The 26,421-nt window shown below is 31.8% G+C and overlaps 1 protein-coding gene across 3 annotated transcripts in view; it reads left to right on the top strand.

The window, feature by feature from the left end:
- Positions 1-26,421, top strand: part of LOC115240229 — a 139,046-nt gene that overhangs the window by 17,413 nt on the left and 95,212 nt on the right. The window contains exon 1 of one of the 3 annotated variants that reach the window (XM_029815257.1): positions 5,152-5,372. The exons of the other annotated variants lie outside the window; for them this stretch is intronic. The gene's annotated coding sequence lies outside the window, so the exon portion shown is untranslated. Of the gene's footprint in view, positions 1-5,151; positions 5,373-26,421 lie in introns of those variants that run through there. 3 annotated transcript variants of the gene reach the window in all.

Raw genomic sequence — 26,421 nt, 5'->3', positions numbered from 1 at the left:
AAAACATTTATATTTTATATAATTTCATAGATCAATAATTTGGCTTTATATCAATTAAAGCTATATGATAATATAGATGAATGGGCTATAAAAAATTAGTGCAATATAAGCATAAGTTGTTACTATTTCATATAATTAATAAAATTACTCTAGCGCCTTCTTCATTAAACAAATCAAATAAAATTTATCAATTAAAAAAAATATTTTGTTTTTCAAATTTTTGTTTTAATTTATATTTTAAATTATACCTATAATATGTTTTGCATATGTAATGCATATTTAAAAATTAAAAATCTCATGAGAGTATCATTAAAAATCTCTTGAAAGTTATTTGATTTAATCTATTCTAGCCCATCTATTTTGAGGCAACGGATCTATTTACAATCTACAATCTATATTTATATCTACAATATCTACGAATCCGTTAACTCAAAATAAAATAAAGTTCATCACTTACCGGCACTGATGCGCAACAGCGGAGTTGTCGGTCTTGAGGCTACGTTGTCTGTAACATACAAATATAAAACTCAAATTATAATAGCGTCCAAAATATAATTAATATTTCATGCGGAATATTTTTTATTCGATGCGTACAATATTAAGAAGCTCTCTCATAAATACAGAACAACTTTATAAATTATAAAAAGACTTTTTTTCAGATAGAAACTTTAATAAGATTTACGTAAAAGTCTTTCTTTTTAATCTTTTCTTGTTTAATTCATTTAAATAAAGAAACCGAATTAATGCGTATACGCGATTTTCAACAACTAATATGCAACTAATATACAAATAATAAATACTCACCCTAGGGTTGCTCCGCCGATGCAGGATGCCTTTCCTAGGTCTCCTCCTCCTCTCAGGTTGTTAGGATCGTTACGTTGATCTGTAACATATAAATAAAAGATCCAAATTGTAGCAACGCTAAAAGTAATTAATATTTCAAAAAATTCGTTATATGCATTGAATTTTATATTCGATGTATATAATAAGCAGAATAACAAAATAATTTTAAAAATTTTGGAAAGAACGCTACTAATAACTCTAATAATCACATATAAAAGCTGTAATCTGAAAGTAGAAACTTTTATAAGATTATAGCTTTTATATAAAAATCCTTTTCTCTAATTCTGCTTTGTTTAAATCATATAAATAAAAAATTAAATTACGCAATTAAATGCTTAATTTAAATTGCACGTACAATTAATAAATAATTAATATAAAATAACAAATTACTTACCATAGGTTTGTTCCACCGGTGCCCGATGCTTCTCCTAGGCCTCCTCCTCCTCTCAGGTTGATTCACACGCGCGATGCTTTAAACGGCACTCCCGCACTTTTATTAAAAGATTATTTCCGCACTTACACGCGCGATACTTCGAACGACACTCCCGCACTTTCGAATTTCGGCACGATCGAACCCCGTTTCTTGCTCGTACGGCACGATGACGGCAACGACGACGCACTAATGTGCGTTCAACGCACAAATGCGCGTGCCACATATGAGCCATTGTGCGACTCGTGGCAATGCTGTGGTGACACGCGACGCGAAAAACGCGAAAGCCGTCCGCGGCACGATGACGAGACACCGACGACGCGACAAGCTATCCGCGGCACGATGACAGCACCGACGATACGACGAGCCGTCCGCGGCACAATGACAACGATGACACTGGGTACTTGGTTTTCCCTTCACAGTAAACGCGATCGCGTTTAAAAAAGGAATTTGACGGAACGTCTCGCACTGCTATTTTACTGCTCGAGTATCGCCGCGCAAATAATAACACAGGATAGGAAAGGAATTTGAACGTCTCGCCCCACTACAGTTCTATTCAAGTGTCTTTGTATGAATGATAACAAGGCCGTGATACGTAAACAATTTTTACGCGCCTCAATGTTTACGCCGCCAAGGCCAAATATCATGTTAGGTATTATCCTAATACACACACACACACACATACAAATATTAAATTTTCTATATAAGTATATATTTTAAATTAATTTCAAATATTTTAAAGGTAAATTTTTTCGCAATTCTGGTTTTTTATTTAGAATTCTGGGTAGCATCCCACGAGATATAAAAGAAACTCTTAATATTCTTATGCTTCAATATTGCAAAAGATATCGCGATTTTTTAATCATTTTTGTCTATTATTATTTATAAAAACTAAATGGCGCCTTTTATAATATTTTATATATAACACACACATATAATATTTTAATAATATGCCGTGAGCAGCTCTCATTGAGATATTCACTTTTAAAAAGGTGTATTAAATCGATATTCGCAAGTATTGTTACCTCTTTTCTGCAATGCTGATTAGTTATTTCGACGCTACGCTGTGCATTACTTTATATCAATAAAAGCCTGTCATAATTGTCGTAACTGTCATGAACATTTGATAGTTCAAATATTAAGGGTGTGTATAATTTTTATTTAATTTATTTTGAAAAAATACAGAACTAGAGTTAATATGTGTAAATAATTATACACACATAAACACAAAATAAATGGCGCGCGCTTATAGGGTTCTAGTCCTGGATAAATAGCTTAAAGTTTATTTTAATGCATATCGCAGACGTTTCCTGACTATTGCGCTAAATCACGAGTAATATAGTTGTCGTAACGCAGCAGCAGGAAGCATTACAGAGACATTCTGTGTACTGAAATATAGTTTGTTGCAATACCATATAGTCCTGCATCATGATTTTCAAATGTGATTTGTTTGCACAAATTTGATTTTTGTCATCGATTACGAGATGCGCTACCTTTCCACTCATTCGCATAAAATCCTGTCTTTTCGAGGATTTCGAAAAATTATGAATAAATTTGACAGGAGGGAAGACAATTAGGAAGGAAAAAAGAGAAAGAGATAAATAAATAAATAAATAAATAGAGAGAGAAAAAGAGAGAGACAGAAAGACGAAAAGAGAGAAGCTTTTCTGCGTGCAAACTTTCTTCATCTCGTCGTTGGCATAATAATTTTCTCATATTCATATTCATAAGTACTGCATGCATATTCACAATAAATTTCCCAGCAGAATCGCTGTACTGGAAAGTGTAAATTATTTTGTAGCAAATTGAAAGCTGTCTGCATGGATGTTCAGTATAGACGCGACGTTGCCAGGCGCCATATTTCTCATTCCCATACAAATGGTTTAAGTTAGTCTGATGAGAAATTGTCAATTCCAGTCTTTTGCATATACGATCGAATCGCGTTACAAGCGACACAAAAGTACGAAGTATTAGAATGGAGTTTAAAATCGCGCTAATTATACGGCTTTGACGTTTGATTCGGTTTGACATATAACTGCAAGAGAAGAAAGAGAGAAGATGGAATCAACAGATAAGATACTTTAATTATGTGATATTAAAAATGTTATAATAATTCTAAATATTATAGTGTATAAAATGTGACAAATGTCACAAAAAAATTTGCTTTTGAAGAGTTGTAATCTTTTTAAGTTTTTTAAAAAAATGAGAGAGAGAGAGGGAAAGAAAGAAAGATTATTTTCCGTCATTATTCGATTTCTGGATTAACAAGCTTTTGGTGTTTGTTTTACGTACATACATTCGTTCTATTTTGAAAACGAATGATGCGATAAATTTTGTTACATGTGAAGCGACATGAATCTTCTGGAAATCTCTGTTCTGATATATGTATCGTTGAATCTTGTCAGCACAGGCGTGGTATTAAAGCAGATCCCTTTGCGAGAGACCGTTTGCATTAAAATAACTTTTAATTCCTAACTTATCGGATGACTTTCTCTAAATAACTTGTTTTTGGCTTGAATAACAGCCAGTGATAGACTGTTATTTAATGATCGATCTAATCTATTGAGAGAATCAGTTCAATCTGTATGTTACACATTCAAGTTAAAAATTAATTTTTTATACAATGGTTATATAAAATGTCGTATATTTATAATAATTTTATCATTTTAAATTCTCTACAATTATTCACCTTTTAATTTTATAAAAAAATATTTCCAGAAATAAAAATATATATATATTTATCAAATAATTACGATTTTATTTTAATCGTTTTTTCTTTCTTTCTTTCAATTTTTACTTTTTATTTTACAAATAATATATGATATATAACGTACAAAATTTATCCATAATTTATACATAAAAAAATTCTGTATTTTAGTCAGCTGCTCTATTGTATTATATTTTGAAATCAAATATATAATATATAAATGTGCTCTCTTTGAAAGAGATTCATGATTGCTCGAAAACACGTATTGCTTGTGGAAAATGTGTTTTCAATTGAAATTGCAAGTAGTTTCACGATAAGTCCCCAGTAGTCAATAAATCGGGCCCCTTCCCATCTACGATGACCTACGCTCCGGATGCATTGTCCGTCTTTCTCCCGCTCTTCTCTCTTCTCTCTTCTCGCCGATCATGCTGTCATCGTTTGTCTTTGTCGTTTCCGCTGACCAGGCCACCACCACTCACTCGTTTGCCTCTGTAGAAGCTAACTTTTCCCCTCCGGCAGGATGGACCGGGTCGGCGAATCGAATCCAGCGTTTGTTTCTTGCTGCAGAGAACTGCCGGAGGGTGCGAAATTTTCCAAGGTAGTACGCGTGAATACAAGAGAGAAGGAATAATGCAGTAGGTAGAGACAAGACAGATTGAACAAAGATTCAAGTGATGGAAGTAAACGATACGAATCGAAGAGAAAGAAGACGAGAGCGAGACTACAGAATCACATGTGAGAAAGACGGAATGAATGAGATAACTGAGACACAGTGGATCAAGAGAGTAGGAAAAGTATTGGTTCGTTTGTAGATGGAGGGTGAAGAAAATAACAAAGAAGATTGGGAAAAGAATACAAAAATGCAAAAAGGAGAAATGCATAGAAACGAATGCGAAGGAAATAGGAAAACAGATCGACGTCAGAGCGACGAAGATCAGCCTGAGTCGGATAAACGAAGAACGCGCTTCGACGAGTGCAAGAAGGATAAAAAAGTCCGAGAAGTTAAGGGAGAACTCAGGATTGAAAGAGAAAAAGAGAGAAACAGAAGGAGAGAGGGGGATCGAGACAGAGCTTCGCAGATAAAAGAGGGGGTGCGCTTTCCCGCGAAGGGTGAGAGAGGAAAAAGGCCAGGGTGGGAGAGCTAGCTACCACCGCACAGCTACACCCACGGTGACGGTCGAGGCGGACCTCAGTCGTCCGCGCACCCTCGAATGGTGAGGGTGGTCGTGCTCGGTGGTGAATAGTATTCATCTCGTAGCTTTCGCCGCTGCCAGCACCAAGTGGTGCAAGCCACGTCACACTCCGCCTGTTTCAGCTGACCTCCGATCTGTGCGACGTTTCCCGCCGACGTCACAGCTGTGCGGGCATTCGACCTTTGGCGACTGACAAAGGGTGAGTAAGTAAAGTCGTTCAGCCAGAAACCCCAAAAGGGATCAATCGAGACGTTCTTTCGAGACTCATTCTCGTTCAACGGCAAAGTTCGATCGAGTGTTTAATTTTCGTATACTTGATTGAAAGCGGTTTTTCAGTTAATTAGGCTTGTAAACAGCGATGATATCGAACAATTCTTGCTGGGAAAATAATGCATAGTAGTTTAGATTAATCTAATAGAAGAAAAATTAGCAAGGGATTTTTCAAAACAAAAATTAAATATTCTTAAATATGTTACTAAAATTGGTAATCGAGCTTTTTTACGTAATTTAATTGTTAATCCAAAAATATGAACTTTATCACATTAATATGTAAACGACGATATGGACAATGTAGGAAAAATATTATGGCTTTATGCGAAAATATTTTAAACGTTTCAAATGTGAAAAAATTTATATAGATACTATTATTTTGAGAAATCACGCTGAAGTATCGTCCAAAGCTCATGAATGTCATGAACCAATCGATGTCAAGGCTCTACATTAAAACAGAGGCATTTATTGGCGAATTTCCCTGTCGTTAAGAGAATTAAGTATAAATTTATTATTGATTCGTTATTTGCTCGTTAAATTTGACAATCAAGGAACTTGTTCGATAAATTGTTAGCAAGCGTCAACGAGATTGCACTTGAAACGGACGAATTTATTGGAATATAACTTATTGTCAGACTACACAATTGAGATTGTCGCTTCGTTAAGAACTTGTTATGTTTTAATTGTTGAAACAGCACGAACGGACGATTAATGAGATTTGAATGATGTAATTTTTGTTAAACACGATCGAGTCAGTTAATCGAGTTTATTAAGGCTCATCGGTTAGGTATCGATTTGACTAATTAGCATGGGTAGCACGTTTCGCTCGGTCTTGAGATGACACGTCTGCATTTACTTTAAATCGTTAATATAATACTGAATTACTTGATACATTGATTGATACAATCTGTAATATTTGAAATTTTACAACGACAGAGATAATTCTCTATTATTTAACTTTAAAAAAAGCATACTTAAAAAAATTTGTAGCAATTATTTAGTAATATTAAATAGAGACTAGAGTTATATAACTATAAATCACAAATTTTCACGTAAACTTATGGAATCTTTTTTGTTAAATGCACGAATGTATATAATATATTATATATCTCGAAATTTCAAAAATGGTACAATACATACGACAGAGATAATTCTCTATTATTTAACTTTAAAAAAAGCATACTTAAAAAAATTTGTAGCAATTATTTAGTAATATTAAATAGAGACTAGAGTTATATAACTATAAATCACAAATTTTCACGTAAACTTATGGAATCTTTTTTGTTAAATGCACGAATGTATATAATTATATATCTCGAAATTTCAAAAATGATACAATACATCTTTGACAAAAGAGTTTCCTCGTTAAGAACTTGTTATGTTTTAATTGTTGAAACAGCACGAACGGACGATTAATGAGATTTGAATGATGTAATTTTTGTTAAACACGATCGAGTCAGTTAATCGAGTTTATTAAGGCTCATCGGTTAGGTATCGATTTGACTAATTAGCATGGGTAGCACGTTTCGCTCGGTCTTGAGATGACACGTCTGCATTTACTTTAAATCGTTAATATAATACTGAATTACTTGATACATTGATTGATACAATCTGTAATATTTGAAATTTTACAACGACAGAGATAATTCTCTATTATTTAACTTTAAAAAAAGCATACTTAAAAAAATTTGTAGCAATTATTTAGTAATATTAAATAGAGACTAGAGTTATATAACTATAAATCACAAATTTTCACGTAAACTTATGGAATCTTTTTTGTTAAATGCACGAATGTATATAATATATTATATATCTCGAAATTTCAAAAATGGTACAATACATCTTTGACAAAAGAGTTTCCTATTAAAAAGTTAATAGCGTCTACTAGTGCCTTCAAAAGCCGGCACAAAATATGAATTCGGGATTGAGGGCACACAATCGTCGGCGATAAAGTATCTCGTACTTCTCTGGAAATGAAGTTGCGACGAACGTGGCTCGCGTTTCGACGCGGAATCGGTGTGTAGCACGTTCGTGAAGCTCGCATGAGGGAGATCCTGAACGTGTTTGCCTTGCTCGCGGAAGCAGAAAGCGAGGTTAAACAGGCAATGCTTTTTTTCTCTTTTTCCTCGATTTCCTCGCTGTACCTATTCGTGGTAATCGATACCCTATCGACAAAACGTAACTCGCATTGTAATCGATTGTTCACAAATGAGAAAGTCACATCGTTCAAAATTTGCAACGGCATTCTGAAATTATATCATAGTGATATCTAACAGATTTTCTAAAAAATTGACTATTATTATCTAAAGTAAACATTTTTCAAATTCTTTATATTCGCGGTACCTTGTGTGTCGCGTAAAATGTTTAATATATTATAATTTTATAATAAAATATGATATATATTTGTAATTAATAACAGATTTTCTTGCATCATATTTTTTTCGATGATTCTTTGAAAAATCTTGTAACGTGATTACATTTTATAGTTACATATCGCCAATATTACAGTAATACCGCAGTCGTATGTCACTTTTATTAACACCAACTTGATGCTGCTTTTTTAATCGATATGTCGTATTGCGCTGCGTCGTTGGGGTCATTCCAAAGGGACATCAGTCCCTGTGCGTACAAGGTTCTCCATTACAGCAAAATAGGAATAATAGGGGAGCATGCAGGTATTGCAAATAATTTACTGCGCGCTTGTTTATCCGTTTCTACTGCAAATTGGATACGCGTTCGTCGGGAATAGTACACGGTCTGTCTGTTGACATGTCATCACCATGAGATTACATATCTTGTTGATGCATAAACGTAAGACAGAGAAAGAGAGAGAGAGAGAGAGGGAGAATATATGTAATCACCATGAGATTACATATCTTGTTGATGCATAAACGTAAGACAGAGAAAGAGAGAGAGAGAGAGGGAGAATATATGTGAATATACTGCAGAACACAAAATGTTTTCGTCATTTAATATTTCAACATATTTTCCAACAAATGATATTTTCTCCATACGTGTATCTTACTTTGTTCAAATTTGAGTTAATTAATAACCTTTTAATATATGGTGAGATTTCTGAATCAAGTTATATCAAATTCAAAAGTATATACTGTATAAATATGTTTATATTATAATCGGATGTTATTTTTATTATATATACATATATAATAAATATAATTTCCATTATAATATACACATACTTTAAAAAATAATTGGTTATATAAAAAAAGAATTTTTTCTCTCACCGTAAAATAATAAAAATAGTTACGGATCCATGAGATTTTATTATCCATTTTCTTTCCATCATTCAACCAAGTGTAGCATATATATACGCAAAACTTAATGCTCTAACGATCTGTATTTTTATCTTTTTTTAAATAAAGGTAACAAAAGTATCGATACATTTAAAAACTAAATTTTAAAGCCATGACGCATATCGGATGATCATAATAGCATTCTATTCGTGCAATTGATCACAAGATATTATAAAAAAAAAATTTATTATTATATTACATATATAGTTATGAGTTAACTATATGCGATAAAAAATAGATTGCAATCTAAAATCTCATTTTTCTCCAATTCCAATTTTTTTAACCATAAAATTGTCCCAGAAAAAATTGGTATCGCAAATTTCCTGTGTGTTCCATAAAATAATATATTTCCTTTTTTTGATTGTCAAATATAATGAGAATAAAAATAATAAAAGTTGAGATAAAAACGGCGTAATAAACATGCGGATTCTTAATTTTAATTAATTACCATAATTATCGCGACATATCGCTTTATTTTCATATGTAAAAAAAATTCATTGAGATGTCATTGAGAGACATCCTCTCGAAGATGGGACGTAAAAATCGATACGTGTTTCTCGCGCATGTAATCGAATCTATGTTTTTCATGTGTAGATTCTCTTGTAATTTGGAATGAGAGTTAACGAGTTTTCTGCACGAGACCACTATCTCGAATTCTCACTTCTATCGACAAACGGGAAGCATGTGATTCCTGTGAAATCGATGATTATCTCGATCCTTGAGATTTATCTTGACATCTGTAAATTAGAATGTAGAGTGCAATGTGGATATTTGTCGAGAGAAAGAGAGAGATGGAGGAAAGAACGTATGCAATTTCTGCACTAACAAGTACGCATCGCAAAGCGAAGATGCTGCGTTACTTGCAGAGACAGTTCGCGACTTCCGCCGTCGCGTTTAACTGTCTTTCGTCATTACCAGTCCAACGAATTGATAGCTTTCATACACCTCGCATGGCTCGTACTCTGTCCCAGTTTAAACGTGTTTTACTTTACGAAATGTTTGACATGTTATGAAACGTATCTCGAAGCACGGAGTTTCGAGGTATTTCTGTATTACAAGATACATTTTTAACGCTTATCTAGTTTGTGATAAATTAGTCAATTGGTTAATCTGCATTTTTATAGTATAACAGAATATATAATATATATATGAACTATATGTACATACAGTTGAAAGGATAATGAAAAAGATTAAAAAATTAACTTTGATCAATAGTAACTAAAAGTAGCTTCGTTTGCTTGTCTTTATTTATTATGATGGAATGTTAAAATATTTCGTCCATAAAATAAGCCGCAAATTGAAAACTCTCTAATCAAATATTAAATATAATTTACTCGCAATTCGAGAGTTTCCTAAGATTACCGTGCAAATATTATTCGAATGATGGAAGTGATGGAAATTGATTCATTGCAAACACAAACAATTGTTATTTTGCACGATTATAAATATTCATCTACGCACGTAGTTTTTGAAATCTCATTAAACTACGTAAACTGAGTATTATTTATATATTTTTGATATGATATCCATAAGATAAGATTATGTATTATTTAATTACAACGGTCTTTAAATTATAAAAACTGCTATGTTTCTCAAGTACTCAGATAAATATTTGTATTATCGTAGAATTCTGCTAGGGAAAAGCTGTACATAGATAAACAGTCGATTAAATAAATAATTGCTGCCTTGTACGAGCAAACTGTTACTCGATTTTGTAGATGTTGTCCGGACTATTTATGAAAACTATTTATCCTCGAATTGTGTTGCGGCGAGCGATCTTTTGTCTTCGCAGATGTGCGTATTATTATTCTTCTAAGTAAGTCGCAGCCATTTGTACGAAGTCGAGGAAATGCTTTTCCTCATCCTTTACACCTGGAGATATGCCCAAGATAGTCGGTATATAACAAAATCCGCAGCTCAAAATCCTATCTCTCATGGCGCTGTAGTTGTGAATCGTGACGTGGAAGAGAAATTATTTTTATATAACTGTATCATTTGTGATTTTCTCGAACCTAATTGATAATATTTTTTTTTTATCCGCAGACATCTGACATTATCTGATAATTCATCGGTACAATTTTATTGTTTGTTTTTGTCGTCTTTTCATTGTTCTCATCTTTCTAAAACTTTTAATATTGATTGAATTTTCGATAACAATCAATCATGTTTCATGATAGGAACAGACGATGTTACAGTTCTCGTGAAGAAATTCGCTAAATCACTTTGTTTGCCCCAGACATGCGCGGAGTTGTACTTCTCTGCAACTTCGTTGGCAACATGCGCAGTTTGACTAATGAAGCATTTGTTCGAGGCACGATTCATAGACGCGAATAACTTCGATTTCTCTCTCGAGAATGTAACTCGAGATGTACATGTTATGCTGATATCACGAATCCCATCCATGCAAAATTCTGTACATCGGTGTATGGAAATTTGATTATCCTCTTTGTTTATTGAAATGATTAACGATAGCGTACGGATAGATTTGCATTTACATTACTCGATACAATAAGGAGATACGGAACGGCTGATTGCTAGAGCGATTAATAGAGAAATGAAGAATGACTGATCATTAGAGCGATAAGTTTAGAATAACGAAGATTACTTGTCGAAATTACTAATATATGGCTTGTACGCGAGTCGAATATCGGTTAGAAACTGGGCTATCATGTATGCAGAAATAGTTGGAAAACTATTTCCCACTCTGACAGTTTCCATGACGTAGTTTGAGCGCGATTCAAACTGATACTTAAATAGGGCTAATGACAAATGAGCGATTGATCGCCCTCAGAATCCATGATGTACTAGCTAATCATTTTTATCGCTAATGCTCGAACAAAAGGTCCAATAGGGAATTTAAATCTGCACTAGCGATGAATTGAAATGAAAATTTTACGCCGACAATCATACACATCGGATACTACGCATTAATTATAATTTTGATTTTCATAAACGCGCTGCACGCGTTTAATGCTCATTCAGTGAACGTACTAAACTTTATTAACATATTATTACGGGCTTTCACGCAAAATAATTTTTGGAATTTGCCTGTACACGCGCGAATATTATAATTATATAAAAGTGTTCCCAATATAAGATATAAATTTTTTATTTATTTCGAAACATTTTATCGTGTATAATTTAATTTGTACTTTAAAGAGAAACAATAGTTGTTAATTTCAGCAAGAAATCACAATTACATTAATATATAAAACGGATCGCTGTTTAGATAATTGTTATAATAGCTTTATAGATTATTGTAGTCTACTTCACCTTACTATATATATATATCAGATAGTATAAGCTAATTTGTTTTATATTATCAAAAAATTTACAAAATTTGCTATTCTGAAGAAAATAATGTTAATTATTTTAGTGAACAGGCATGATTTTGCTAACGAACAAAATAAAATGTGGTATTTAGAAAATAATCGTTAAAACAGTGTAGGAAATGTTTGCAGAGTATCGTTCTTCCCGCTTATCAATTCATTGCGAAGTTACGAAGCAAAAGCGCAAGCACTTATAACTGCTATTATAAATTGTTTTCGCTTCTAAACTTTTGGAAATGAGTTAATGGTATATCCTACATTATTCTTCTTCATCGCATCAAAGTATTTGGCTGATAATTTCCACCCGAGAGGTTTATTTAGAAATCTCCAAATTTCTTGCGCGAAAATACTTGAATATTAATATTCGCTTGCTATTCATATTTTACGAAAGCCGAAATTTTTATAGAAATAATAGTATTTATAACGCAAGTTTGTTTATCGATTTTATGTTACGCTGTAAAATTATACATTTCTTCTACTTATCCTAAAAAAATGTTACAAATTGATTTTAATATAAATAATTTTAATAATGTGATAAAAAAACATTTACAATTTCTTTATTTATTTACTATAAATAATTAAATAAAAACATTTTTAATTATATTTGATTTTTAAAAATCTATTAAAATATTTACAAAATTTTTACTTGTTTCTTCCTTTTTTTTCTTTCTGATTTTGGAATTGACATATTAAAGATAACCAAGTAATATTTTGAAAAATAGATGACCGAGACAATACAATGTCTCTGCTGAGATTATAATATATGTCACTTTGTCACTAATGTTTGACTATGCGCCGCATAGAAATCAATTCTAAATATTTATGCATTATCCACGTGCTTCTGCATTATGCATGTGGACGTTGTATCTCTCATACATAAGCACACATTGCGTATGAGCGGAAGGCTCAGAATGACGAGACAGGAGGATGAGCTTATATTAGATAATTTTCATGTCAAACGTCTACTATGTATAACGTCAAAGTGTCATACTATAAACCTGTCTCCTAAAGATAGGGTGAATATTGTGTTGTTAATATAGTTGAGTGAATAAAACATTTTGCCTGCGCCTCAAGCCTTGGATACTATATTGAGCGACCTAGAATAATCGTGCTACAACGATATTACGATTAATATCCTGTTAGTAAAACTTGTTAGATGGGATCTTTGTGTATTTTAGAAGACAATTTTTCTTACATATACAAGTAATTGAATCTTTAAATTATATTTTTTAGTTATTAAATCACGGATACACGCATACAAACACACATATACACACACGCATGTGTATATCTATAAGTTTGTAGTAATTATTCATCATTAACTTTTTATTTCTTGATTTATTTATTATTTTACTGCATTATAACTTAATTTTTCATATTCCTTTTCTTGCAGATGGAATATTTATTTCTGTTAAATTGATGTTAATTTTTGTAAATTGCGTAAGCTTTATTTCAAGAAATTTTTTATACGTTAAGAATCGATTTAGAGTTAATTGCGTATTTGCCGATTATAGATTATGATTATAAGCAGGGTCTGCTCGTGACACGCATGAAAATAGGAACGATGTTCCACAAATTGCTTCTTCCACTTTAAATCGGTGGCATTGTGGTGGTAGTTCACCCTGGTAGCGGTTATTGTTATCGAATCGCTTAGATTTCTATTTTATTCCGCGCTACGTTTCACAGAAATTCATTACGTCGGTAAAAGAAAAAATTTGTTCGTTTAAACGCACGAATTCTTTTTTACTTTAGTCTCAAGTAAATGCTCTTTCGTTGTCTATACTGTTGTCAGTATAATATATTATTATTTTCATCTTTTTGTTTTATTTATACGCATATAATATATGTGTGTGTTTGTACACTTATGTGTTTAACTAAAATTTATATTAATTTTTTTAATGCACCATTGTGAAGATATATATTGTGAAAAATTATATTTAGATTGATATTCAAAACTATTTTATGTGATACTTTTTTATTTGTTAATTTTCATGTTCGTTCTATATTAATGCAATAGCAATGCAACTTTTGTTGACAGTCAAACGACAAAGCGCGAATTTTATACTTTCCTTGGCCGAGGCGAGCAAAATGTCACTCTTCCTCTCACGCGATGTTTTCCCGTGGAAATCCGTATTTGCATAACATAAATTTACGGCTGCTTTAAAAGGGTATCGCGAAGAGAGAACATACAACACAGAAGCGGACAACTAGCAAAAGATTCAGTAAATCTTTGGATATGCCTCTCTTTCTCTTTCTTTGCTTTTTAGATTTTTTACATTATTTTGCATTTATTACTTTTACCGAGATTCTTCTTTAGTGAGCAAAGAATGAACATTCCCGGTTAGTGAAGACTCAAATTTCGTTCGAGTGTTCTGTCATTTGTATGGCATCACAATTTTTTAACGCTCTTCGACTTTTACTTTGTAAATAATAATTAAGGTGTTTGAGCATTTATATGGTTTTATTTATTTCTTTATTATTAATGATCGTAATAAAATCTTCGTAAATTACTTTTATTTATATAGATCCATTTATTTTTATAATTTAGTATACAATGATATACTTACTTTGTAATTTATCTAACGCTTATTATCATTTTATCTTTAATTTATAGTCTTTCATTAACGAATTATTCTTCATTTTTTGCACTCTTTATTTTATAGTAATAATTTTCACATGACACTATTATTACTCTCATGATTTTTGTGTTATTAATCTTGTGACAATTCTTAATTTGCGCCAACATGTTAATTATATTCATAGTTATTACAATTCAGTTTTTATTATACTGATGCGGTTTAGTTTTTCTATAAAGTGATAAATGTCGAAAATTCTTAGAAAGAACTCATTGGTAAATTTTTAAAATGAGTGAACTTTTCATCTCTTTTTTTCTTTCTGTCTCGCAAACCTGGCATAAACAATAGGAATGAACAATTATATATACATACACACACATTATAAAATAAGTTCATATTTTTAATGAAAGTGCCTCCGAGAGTGACTGCACAACTCTAGAGAGTTGATTGGGAAAAATTTGAGTCAACAGTCTAATGGACTGACATTAATAAGATATTTCTACTAAAGTCTAAAATACATCAAGAAAAGATATTCCGTCTTCAATTATATATTTGGATTTTATAAATAACATATTAATAAATTTGTATCTAATATAAGTAGAGCAATATATAACTAAATAATTTTATGAATAATAAAAGTTATTTTATTTAATGCTACGTTTAGTTACTATGATCTTATTGTATGCGACTTGGACATTTGTTTAATTTTACTTTATTTATTTTAATTAATTTAGATGCATTAATTTTTGTGTCTTTAAAATATGATTTACTAATCTTTTTATCAAATTTCTTTAATCAATCAATTAAGCTTTCTAGAGTGTGTGAAAAATTCTCGACATTGTTTAATCACCGAGGCTAAGTCTATCCGATTGATCAATGTTGATATGTGTGTGTATGCGAATACATCGATACACCAACTATGTCTATGTTCTATGTATATACTTTATCTATTTTTATATTTTCACCTACACGCGCGACGTATTTTTTCCGCCTGTCTGCCAAGTTAACGGGTGGTGCAACGAGAAAGCGTATGCAACTGCGAGCATCGGAAAGCTTTTTAAAGCGAATAATGCGCAGGGGCTAGAAATTATACGAGCTCGGCTAATGGCGCCGCAACGGCTGGTATTAAATCATGATACCAGGTTGCTCTATGATGTCGGATTATCGATGAAGTTCACGGTATACGCTGCTGCTAAAAAGTGCATAAAGCTATTATGAAATGCAAATTTTATACAGATGCACGGGATGAAATCCAATTAATCAACACATTACGCATCATTATTAATGAGTATTAAATTATATCAAGTTTATTCACTTTTTATATAACTTTATCTAATTATGCATGCAATAACTACAATATTATAATGCAATATTATATAGAATGAAAAAATATAAAGAAGAAAAAGGGAGAGAGGGAAAGAAATAATATTATTTATTTATTAAACAACTTATATCATTCAATCTAAATAATTTAGAAATCTTGTTTTGTCAATCTTGTTTTATAAACAGTAAAAAAATAAAAGAAAGAAATTTTCTTTTTATGTATTTAAACATTACATTAAAGAAGCAAATAAGTTAAGCGCGATATAACATTAACTTTTCTGTTACGAAATTAATAACTGTTGATGCATTTCAGAAAAATATACAGTTGCTCTTACAGTTCCTGCAAGTGCATCATTATATTTATTCATGTTAAAGTTTGTCGTTGTTTCACTATCACTGAAATGCAAAAGGTTAATCTTCATAACTCGAACAATGCGCTCCTCACATACGTGTCTACCGCGTTCACGTCGTTAACGATTGCTTAGAACACGCCCGAACTGCACTATCCGCCACAGTTTGCGGGCAATTTCATTTCCAGTCGTGGAAAATTTATGCAAATCGCCGTGAGGAGTCGAGCTCTATAATGAGTTCGCGAGGTATCATCCGATTTTAGATGACACGAGGAAATACAGTTACCGACTCTGAAGGGCGATTGTAATGAAAGAGAAACTTTTGTTATCATACACAATCGCCGATGAAAGTTCTTCTCGGAGCGCAGATTGCAATAATAATGATAAAAATAATAGGCATGTATGTACGAAATTGATAACTAAGATAAGGAATGGTCATGATGTATTTCAGAAGCATAAACAGATTATACCGAATTAATTCCACAACTTGCTCTTTTCTTTTCTCTCTCTCTCTCTCTCTCTCTTCCATTTATTTCAAATATAATTTATAAAGATAAAAAGAGCATGCTGTTAAAATATATTTTGAAGTAAAATATAATTTCATTAAAAATATAAAATAAAATTTTTTATCTTTGTTTCTTAAGAAATATTGAATGAAAAGAGAAAAATAGGATATTATTTCTACTGTTTATTTTTGTTTAGAGTAATGACTGTAATATTTATAACAGTATTTTGCTCTGTAACTTAGCACTGTATAGCTTATTTTTAGAAAAAAACACTTGCAATTAAATTTAGCGTTTGAAACTTGTATATTGATACTTTAAAAAGAGAGCGCTTGTGTGTGCGTGAATATTAGTGAATTGTGCTGCAATCAACATGTGGATGACAGAATAGAGTGCTTTGTTATGTCGTGAGCGCAAATAATCTCTGTCGATACGAATTTTCAAATGTTTTGGGATATGTGGATACAAAGCGTGATCAAAAAGCTGTCGCGCAACGTGTAACAAGATATTATAACAATCGCTATTTGTAGCATATACATATACGGCATTTAATCATTATTTTAGAGACAAAGAGAAACTTTATTTTACTGATTATATTTGCTAGAACCTCTAATAAATTGATTGCAGCAAATATTTAACAAAGAAGAAAGCGCATCGTGCGATTATCGCAAATAACTCTAGTCATGTTATTACAAATATATTAGAACAATATTAGTAGAAATAGAATTAATACAAGATATATCGATCTGATAATATATATATCCAAACATTTTTTTCGCTACTAGCGTATATAATTAAGTATAACAGCTAGTATTAATAGCACAATTAATAAAATATTTCAAATTATATATTAAACAATAAGAAATTTCTAAATTTTTATCTATACGCACATATAAAAGAGAGTTTAAGCTCTGTAAAAAATCTTTTCCATATGTACCTTTTATGAGATTTAATAACACTCCGTCAATAGTACTTGGCAAACGTTTATTCAATTAATGGAATTTTCTATTATAGCTTTTTGACTGTTCTTTATATCGTAATTTGCTGTAGAATAAAAATTTGCTTTCTACGCGAGAAGTGTAAAGTACGCACTTCTGGTACGTTTTCAGTTTCCGTTAAGCTCGAGGGCACGCGTTTACCTCTTTTATCACAGGAATGCTCGAGAATGCGAAATACCGACGTCGCTTTCACCCTATTTTTCGCTCATCATACTTTTTTTTTGTTAAAAAAAGGCGGACTGGGTCACATCGCACTTGTTTGCGGCCGGTAGGAAATAGTTAAAGCCGCTCACACATGGACTTCTCTCGTGACAGCGATCATCGCTATATGCAAATCGAAGTACACAAAGTTATCTCCCAAAAGGCGGTTTATTAACCCATTCAGCTTTATAAAGATTCTTTAATAGAAACGCAATCAAACTTTTTTTTTACAAGATATTAATATTTAAATATAATAAATATTGATAAATATTATACAAGAAATTTGATTTTGAATTTATTTTAGTAATACGATTTTTTTCGATATTTATTAATTAAAAAATTATTATAATAAATTGAAAAATCTCTCAAGAAATATTTTATGCGCACTTTGAAACAATTATAATTGCAAACAAGAAATATTGTGTTATTTCTGGGCTTATTTCAACTTTATTTTGCTTATATATTTCATTTTTGCCTTATTCAATTATTGTAAAAAAGATGGAATAATATCGAAAGATTATACAAGCGCTATCTTGTTCAAGCTATATATTTTTTGTCTTTTTAAGGTATCTGATAGGCGGACCCTTTAGACAATTATTTCTATTGAACATTGAGAGCTTAATGGTGAGTTGTTATTCTTGCTACGAAGGGTTCAAAGAGATCGGGAGAGACCTTTTTGGAATTGGGGCATACTTGTTTGAAGTTTTATCCGGATTAAGCTTATTGTTATTTTTAGAGGTGAGGGACACGCGAAATCGAGGTGCGTCGTCGTTGAGATGATGACGATACTCAGCTGCACGTGACGGAAGACTGATTAAACCGGAAATTTTTCTTTATAGTTCTTTTTATAGAAAACGTACGCAAAAGTAGATCAGATAATAGACAGCTATACGCAGCTATAGGCATGGGATTGTATGGTATTTCAGAATCGATGTGATGTTTCTATTAATCGAAGGTTCTCTGAATTTGTGTTGTGCGATCGCAATGGACTAAAATTGTGAATGAAATACTCTTTTTATAGCAAACATTCAATTTCGAGATTGATATTGTATTTAAAATTATTGCAATAGAAGTTACGCAATAGGAACTTTAGCGTATGAAATTAAATTTGCACGCGTAACTAAAGAAAAATTATAGAAATATTTTAACATTATTAAAACATGTATATATATATATAAATGTATTCTTAAAAATTGTATCAAGGATCAACGATATATATTAAAATGTATAACATTTTCAATTTCGGTACATATTTCACTGACGAATTGGACGCGTTTATTAATGATTCGAACAAAGTCCGAATAAAATATTATCCATTCGCTTTTATAAAAGATAAACTATATGAAACAGATATTCCATCTATGTAAAATATGTATAGGATGAAAGCGAAATATATAGCGTTAAACTGAAAAAAATCAATAATAGTTACGAATTTGGTTGAATAATATGCCATTAATATAACATTGATCGTTGTTTCTCATGAATATCGATCAAACTTTCTCAAGTAGTAATGGGAGTTCTTAATATATTGAATAATTTGTGTTAAGGATAAGCAGTAAAAATGTTTGCTCATTATTTATTAGAACTTTGCGAAACATTTGCAATAGATGTTTAAATAGGATACATAAAATGGTTTCAAATAATCGTTATATTATACATTGAAACAGCTGATTCCGAAATCAGTTGTTATTCAGTTTGTGCATTGCCGGAAAAATCAATACTGAATTCAGTATACAATATATATTTGGTTCCGCATATTAGCTACATATATTGGAATATTCCATTTAGATATATTTTTTGCATAAATTCAAATATAAATTATTTTTAACGATGCTAGGAAAACATTTTAACTTTAGATATAATATGCATGATTAATTATTGTTAACTTGTTAAAGCTTGGTAGGAGAACTTTCAAATGATAAGCTGCTTACAAAAATATATCTTTTGGTTCCGCATATTAGCTACATATATTGGAATATTCCATTTAGATATATTTTTTGCATAAATTCAAATATAAATTATTTTTAACGATGCTAGGAAAACATTTTAACTTTAGATATAATATGCATGATTAATTATTGTTAACTTGTTAAAGCTTGGTAGGAGAACTTGATAAGCTGCTTACAAAAATATATCTTTTAGAAAATACATTGCCTGTAAAAATTTAAAATTTGTTTTATATATAACAATATTTTTTAAAATTGTTTGGAATTATTTCTGGATATCGTGAAAAATAGATTTCGGAAATTTATTTAAGAACGATGAGATCGGGGCACTACATTGTTTTCATTGTACATTTAACAAATGCCACGTGGCACATAAGTGGCGGACAAGATCTTTTAATTTTAATGAAAATTCCTTAAAATAACTGAACGGTTTATAAGCGAGATTAAAACAGGTCGAAAAATTTATAAGACCTTCTGTTACTTTCCGTTTTCCGCACACTCTCTCTCTTCCATCTTCCGTTCATTATATTCGATTCGTGAGCCCTTTCCCGGCACAAAATTACGTGGGCTTATTTATCGGTATATTTTCAGCTCAATGTTTTGGAGAGATCCCAGTTTAAGAGGATCAACTCACTGCGTCACTGCAAATTATTTATCGAATTAAATTCCCATAAAGAATTAAGGATTTTTACGATACGAACTGTTTATTTCCTTTAAAAAAAAGTTTTTTGGGGGTTTTTAATAAAATATGTATATGTATATTTTATATATGTATTTATGCCTTATTTAAATTTACAACATTTTGTTCTTGTTGTTGTTTTGAAGAAGGGAATGGGGATATCTCTTCTTTATATAAAGTAAAATATTGACATCCCTCACCTAAAACTAAGAGATACTGATCGTCAACAGTGTACTACGTTGTCGTTGATCGATCGCTTTAATTCTCCAAGCCGTCGTCGAAGGGATTAAATCAAGGTGAGACTAATTACACAAGGGGAAACGCCAAATATTGTCAACAACGTGCACGTTATTTATAGCGATATGTGTACCAATATTAAATTCTTCTTACAGTCGTTTCCATCTACGCGCGAATTCTCTGAATTACTTACATTCCTGGTGAGTCTCGCTCCGCCGTTTATTCCATCGCTATCGAACAGAAGGAATATTCGGCTCTGCAGTTTCGTCATAAATTCTTCGGTATTTCTAAATACTCTAAGGGTGATTCTCTTCACGCTTTGTATTGCGTTTAATACAACAAAAAAATTCCGGCGGAGAATAATTAACATCGTCGAAAGATTTTGACGCAACGTAAAGGTCAATTAATTTTTAGTATTTCCAATAATATTTATAATTAGTATTTATATTATGATTAAGACATTTTAGAATAAATTCATATACATGGCAAGTATATTTTATTTTTCATGCAAAATAACACAATTTCTTCCACAATTTAAAATAATAAATATTAAATTATATGAATTTTGTTAAAAGGGATTATGTTAAAAACAAATTGCATGAATATCAAAGTTTGATTGGTCAAATTTTGCGCATTTTTATTAGTTATGGACGGAATTGGCAAATAATATAGCAAAGCATTGCCGTCATTCAGTTCGATTAACTTAATGTTGAAAATAAATCGCTCAATCGCGTCTAATTGTGCCAGACATCCGTGAAATTTCGGTGCTTTTTCACCGCGTAATCTCGTCTGTTCGCTTGCTCGGCTGCATTTTTAAATTAAATTTTCCGTGCAAATCGGCTTCTGCTAGCGCCGTGCCACGCACTGATGCCTGGACAGACAAAAACTTTCCTTTAATTGACTATTAATGTAATAATCTCAATTAGTTGACTAATAAGAAATTAAATGCAAATAGCACATTTTTTGTATTTTTGTATTAAAAAAATGAATAAGCTCGATATTATTACGTATTTAGCATCCAAAATATTAATTTTGTCCCATTTAGATTTATTGTCGTTGCTTTAGATTGTCCGAACAAAATCTCTCTCATTTCGCTGATCGCATACTTAGATGTATTTGTTACAAAGAAAATGACACGTGTTCCTAGTCTACCATCGAAGGGATGCGAAGAAAATTGTCCTGGCGTCAGAGACGACATCCTCTTTCGTCGTATGTCGTGCTTGCTTTCCCGTAACGGTCGCAATTTAGTCAAGGTCGTGTGGAGGAGGACGAGTAATCGTACCTTAATGGTGGATAATAAATTAGTCGATCTAATGATAGGAGAGGGAAGAATACCAGGAGTTGAGTAATTTCGAAGTCGGGATCATTTTTCTTTTTCAAGTTCGGCGAAAATTTTGCCAGAAACATTGTGATTCGCGTATTCTTGACGTGCATTTAACGTTAGAAATAATCGCCACTATCAAATTTTATTTGTTTTGTGTCACGAGATAAGATTTAATAGTAAATGTGCGATTGGTATATAAACTTTTGTCTCGCGTTAGACATCTAAGAATGTTAATAAATATTTCGAGATTTATTTTCGTAAAAGATAGATCAAATATTGTCTCGAAATTATTGTCAATACATTATTGTTATTGCAATAGCGCTATTAACTTTGTATCGCTTTAATTTCGCTGGTATGTCGCGTATAATTACTTCGCATGTTCAATTTCATCCGCTTATCACCGGCCCAAAATATTTCAATGAACTTCGGTATTTCGTTAGTTCTCTGTCAAGCCGGCATTATTATTCTAATTAGCATTCACGCAGGCGCAAGAGTCGCACGGAAGTCTGACATTAATAGCAAACTGCTGACGAGGTAGCAAGCGGCTTCCATTTAAATACGGCGTAATCTCGCATTACCATAATCTCTTCTCAGCCGCAGAGACCTCCATACTCAATTTATTCGCATTGGCGCGACGCGACGGACGGGTGGGTGGAAGCTCGTATTCTACGAAGATCTACGTGAGATCACGAAGGCGGATCTCGGCGACGACGACGGGTGTCCTGTCTGCGAAATGAAGAGTAATCGTTGAGACACGTAGAGAATACGAGTGTGTGAGCACGCATATTATCCGCCTAGAAAATTTTCCTAAAACCTTAGAATTCATCGAACTAAATTGCGATAGATGATCGTACAATGTGGTTAATTATGCAATAACATTGAGAACTAAAAAGATAGAGAAATGACAATTTTTAATTTCCAAAGGATCATCTTTGTTTGATATCATTGAAAATATGCTTTTATTGAAAAAAGAGATTATATTGAGTTTCTATAAAACACAAATATGTATTAGATTAAGTAACCTTTGCGTTATGTAAAATTTTCACCTTATTATACCTTTAATGTTAAAGGTGAAGATTATTTGCTTTTGCCAAAGAGTTTACATTTCTGAATTATTTCATTTAGATTTCTCTGCTTAGCTCTCCAATTGAAAAGCTAAATTTTGAAAATATTAATTCCCATAGATCCACATTACCAATTAATTGGCTATTATAAAATAATGAAGTAGTATTTCCACAGACGCTATTGATTATTCTAACCGTTAGAAAATACGTTTTGAAGTATTTTTATCTATTAAAGGCGATATGACGAGAGAGAATGGTGCTTCAACATCTTTATTAAAGAAGAATCTAACTTCAAATTTGAGGAGTAGTAAAAGAATCTACAAATATAACAATGTTCTTAAGACACATTTCGCATCATTATGCTATTTATATCGTTTTTATATGATCTCTATATAAAATATAAATATGATATATATAATTACGTGTACATGTATAATATATATCACGTATATACATGTAATATATACGTATTATCTTTTCTCAATTTATTTTTTAGCATTATAAATGATATGGAAAAGTACATCTACAAAGAAAAAAAATAAATATAACATATAATTATAGAAATTTCATTTAAATTTTATTTTTTAAATTTGATCTGTTGTTTGCTGCTATCTATAATTTATAATCTCGTATAGCAGCCATTTACGTAATTTTATATATGTATATTAATGAATCAGAGATAGAGAATAATATATATTTATATATAACACAATACGTATTATTTATATAATAATTTAATGTATGTATGTCAATTCTATTTATATTATATTTAATGGGAAATATCGATTTTCTTAGAAGCGCGGGCGTATTGATCCTCATTTCCCGCCGTGCCGGATTTACGTTTACGCGGAAACAGTCATTCATTGTCACACGACGGAACGAAATGCAAACGCGGCCGCACATTCGCATTGGGAAATCCCACGATTTACAGTATGGATGGTGCGTGCTTCATTCGCGGCGAAATCGCGAACGCGATGAGTTTCAATCAGAGTTCATTCTCGTACATCCTATTTGTGAGATTAGATTGTCAGCGTGTCACCAGAATCCCCATATAAATGTAGATTGGTAAGCTTGAAATAAATGCTGATGGAGAGATGAAGTCGTTTTAGGATAATTAGATAGTATAGAATAAAAGTATAGAATATATAAATTAATGAGAAAATATATGAATTAGAAGAGTTATTTCTATATTTGATGCCTACATTATTTGAGAGAACATACTATTTAAATTATCTAATAGAAGTTATTTAATGCAAATTGTGTTAAATTTAGTTGAAAATGACATCAAAATAAAAACAAAATAGAAAGAAAGAAAATCGTTTAAGGTATTGCTTTGTTCATAGAACCTTTAAATGATCGCATCTTCCTTTGGCGTCTTTTTCGCTCTTTGTTTTCTTCGCATTCTTAAACATTCATGATGCACTTTGTTTAACTTTCCGTGTTAAACTATTCTCGTTAAACAATTGCTCGTTCATGTGCAACCGTGGTACAATTTTTCTATTTCGTTTCCCTCATTTTTCCGTTGAAAGCCAGTATTTAATTTTGGTTGAAAGTACCATTTTCCTCCTGCCTTTCGCTTCTTTCCGCCCCGGACGGACGAGGTCTTGCGAGTGACCCAACAAAAAGTAACTGTATGACTGCAGTAACGAAGTAATTAAGCTGCAATGTCGAGTAAACATACATCGACTACGAAAAACACAATTTTTAGGAAAATTTCTTTAATTATTTAGACGACTTCTATTTATCTATTGTCCTAAATCTTCAATTTAACTATTATTTTAAAATTGTTATTTTATGCTTAATTTTCCGAGAAGACAAAAGACAAAGAAAAAGCTATTTTATTGTTAGCTGATTATTCAATCATTTAATAATAACTCAAGATACGTGAAAAGATAAATTTTTAACATGTTTCAGCAACTTATAAGTTGATTAATATTAATGAAAAAAAATTATTCATGATCGATATTTTTTAACTGAAATATTTACTATGTTATGTTTAATCTAATTATAATTTGGGATAATTTTGATGAAAATCAAGATTGGCGAGTTTTGCAACAAATTTTCCAAATCACTTGATTGTAGATTGGCTGTAGTGTAATTTTATTATAATGGCTCGTATACGAAATGGGATTACTCTCGTTCGCCTCGTACTTGTCCTTTAATCGTTTAATCGATTCAAGTGAAGCGTTTCTTCGTTCGACCTTCCTGCAAACGCGAAAAGTGGAAAACTTTGTAGAGTACTTCAGATTCCTATATTTATGCGATGGTCCTATATATGCTCATCAAATGCACTATTCCAGAAGAATATTCCACTTATTTTAAATAGAAAATTAGCGATTTTATTATGTATTTCCTGCAAGCAAATAAATTTCGCGAAAAAAGAGAGAAAGAGAAAGAGAGAAGCAAGAAAAAACGTGTGCGCACAAAGTAATATTATGGCAAATGGAAAAGCGATTGAAGAAATGAAAGTCTCTAGAAAAACAGGGAACTCGGAATGGTGCAAGATGGCAAATGCAATAACATCTAATGAAGTTTTAACAACGTGTCTAGTTAAATTAAATGAAAATAATTGCCATTATTATTATTGTTGCAAATGCGCGTTACTAATCTTTATGAAAAGATATCACATTTCATAGTTAAGTAAAACGGACGAACTTATTCCTCCTTTCGAATTAGGCCGGATTAGTCGAAATTCATGGGCGTCTATCGGAACGTCGCTCCTCGGGATTAGCGATAAGGACAATGTTGGTATCGAGCGTCGGCGTTAGGGCAGGATAAATGAAGTTAAGTTTCACTAGGGAAGATCCTTGACTTAAAGAAACGGAGGGACCGTGCGTTTTACAGTGCCGTACAGTACATTTCGGCAGTGTCGCGATCGCATGAGTGTGATGCAGCAATAGTTAAAACAATTCGAAGAGAATTAATTGAAGGCAAAGAATTTACTGATCAATACGAGAACGCATCTAATTAAAATGGGAATATAGGTATAAATATCCAGTTAATGGCCTCTTGCAGTATCGATAAGGAGATTACGGTGTAATGAGTATTTTATTGCAAAGTAAATCGGATCAAGTGGAAAAGCCTGCTATTTAAGGGCAAATAGCAGATTAAAGTGGATTGAATTGAACGCTTCG

This window comes from Formica exsecta, unplaced genomic scaffold (genome assembly GCF_003651465.1).
Source record: "Formica exsecta isolate Colony F162 unplaced genomic scaffold, ASM365146v1 scaffold421, whole genome shotgun sequence".
NCBI lineage: Eukaryota > Metazoa > Arthropoda > Insecta > Hymenoptera > Formicidae > Formica > Formica exsecta.
Note: the sequence above shows the minus strand (reverse complement) of the source record. Positions and strands in the feature narration are given on the sequence as shown.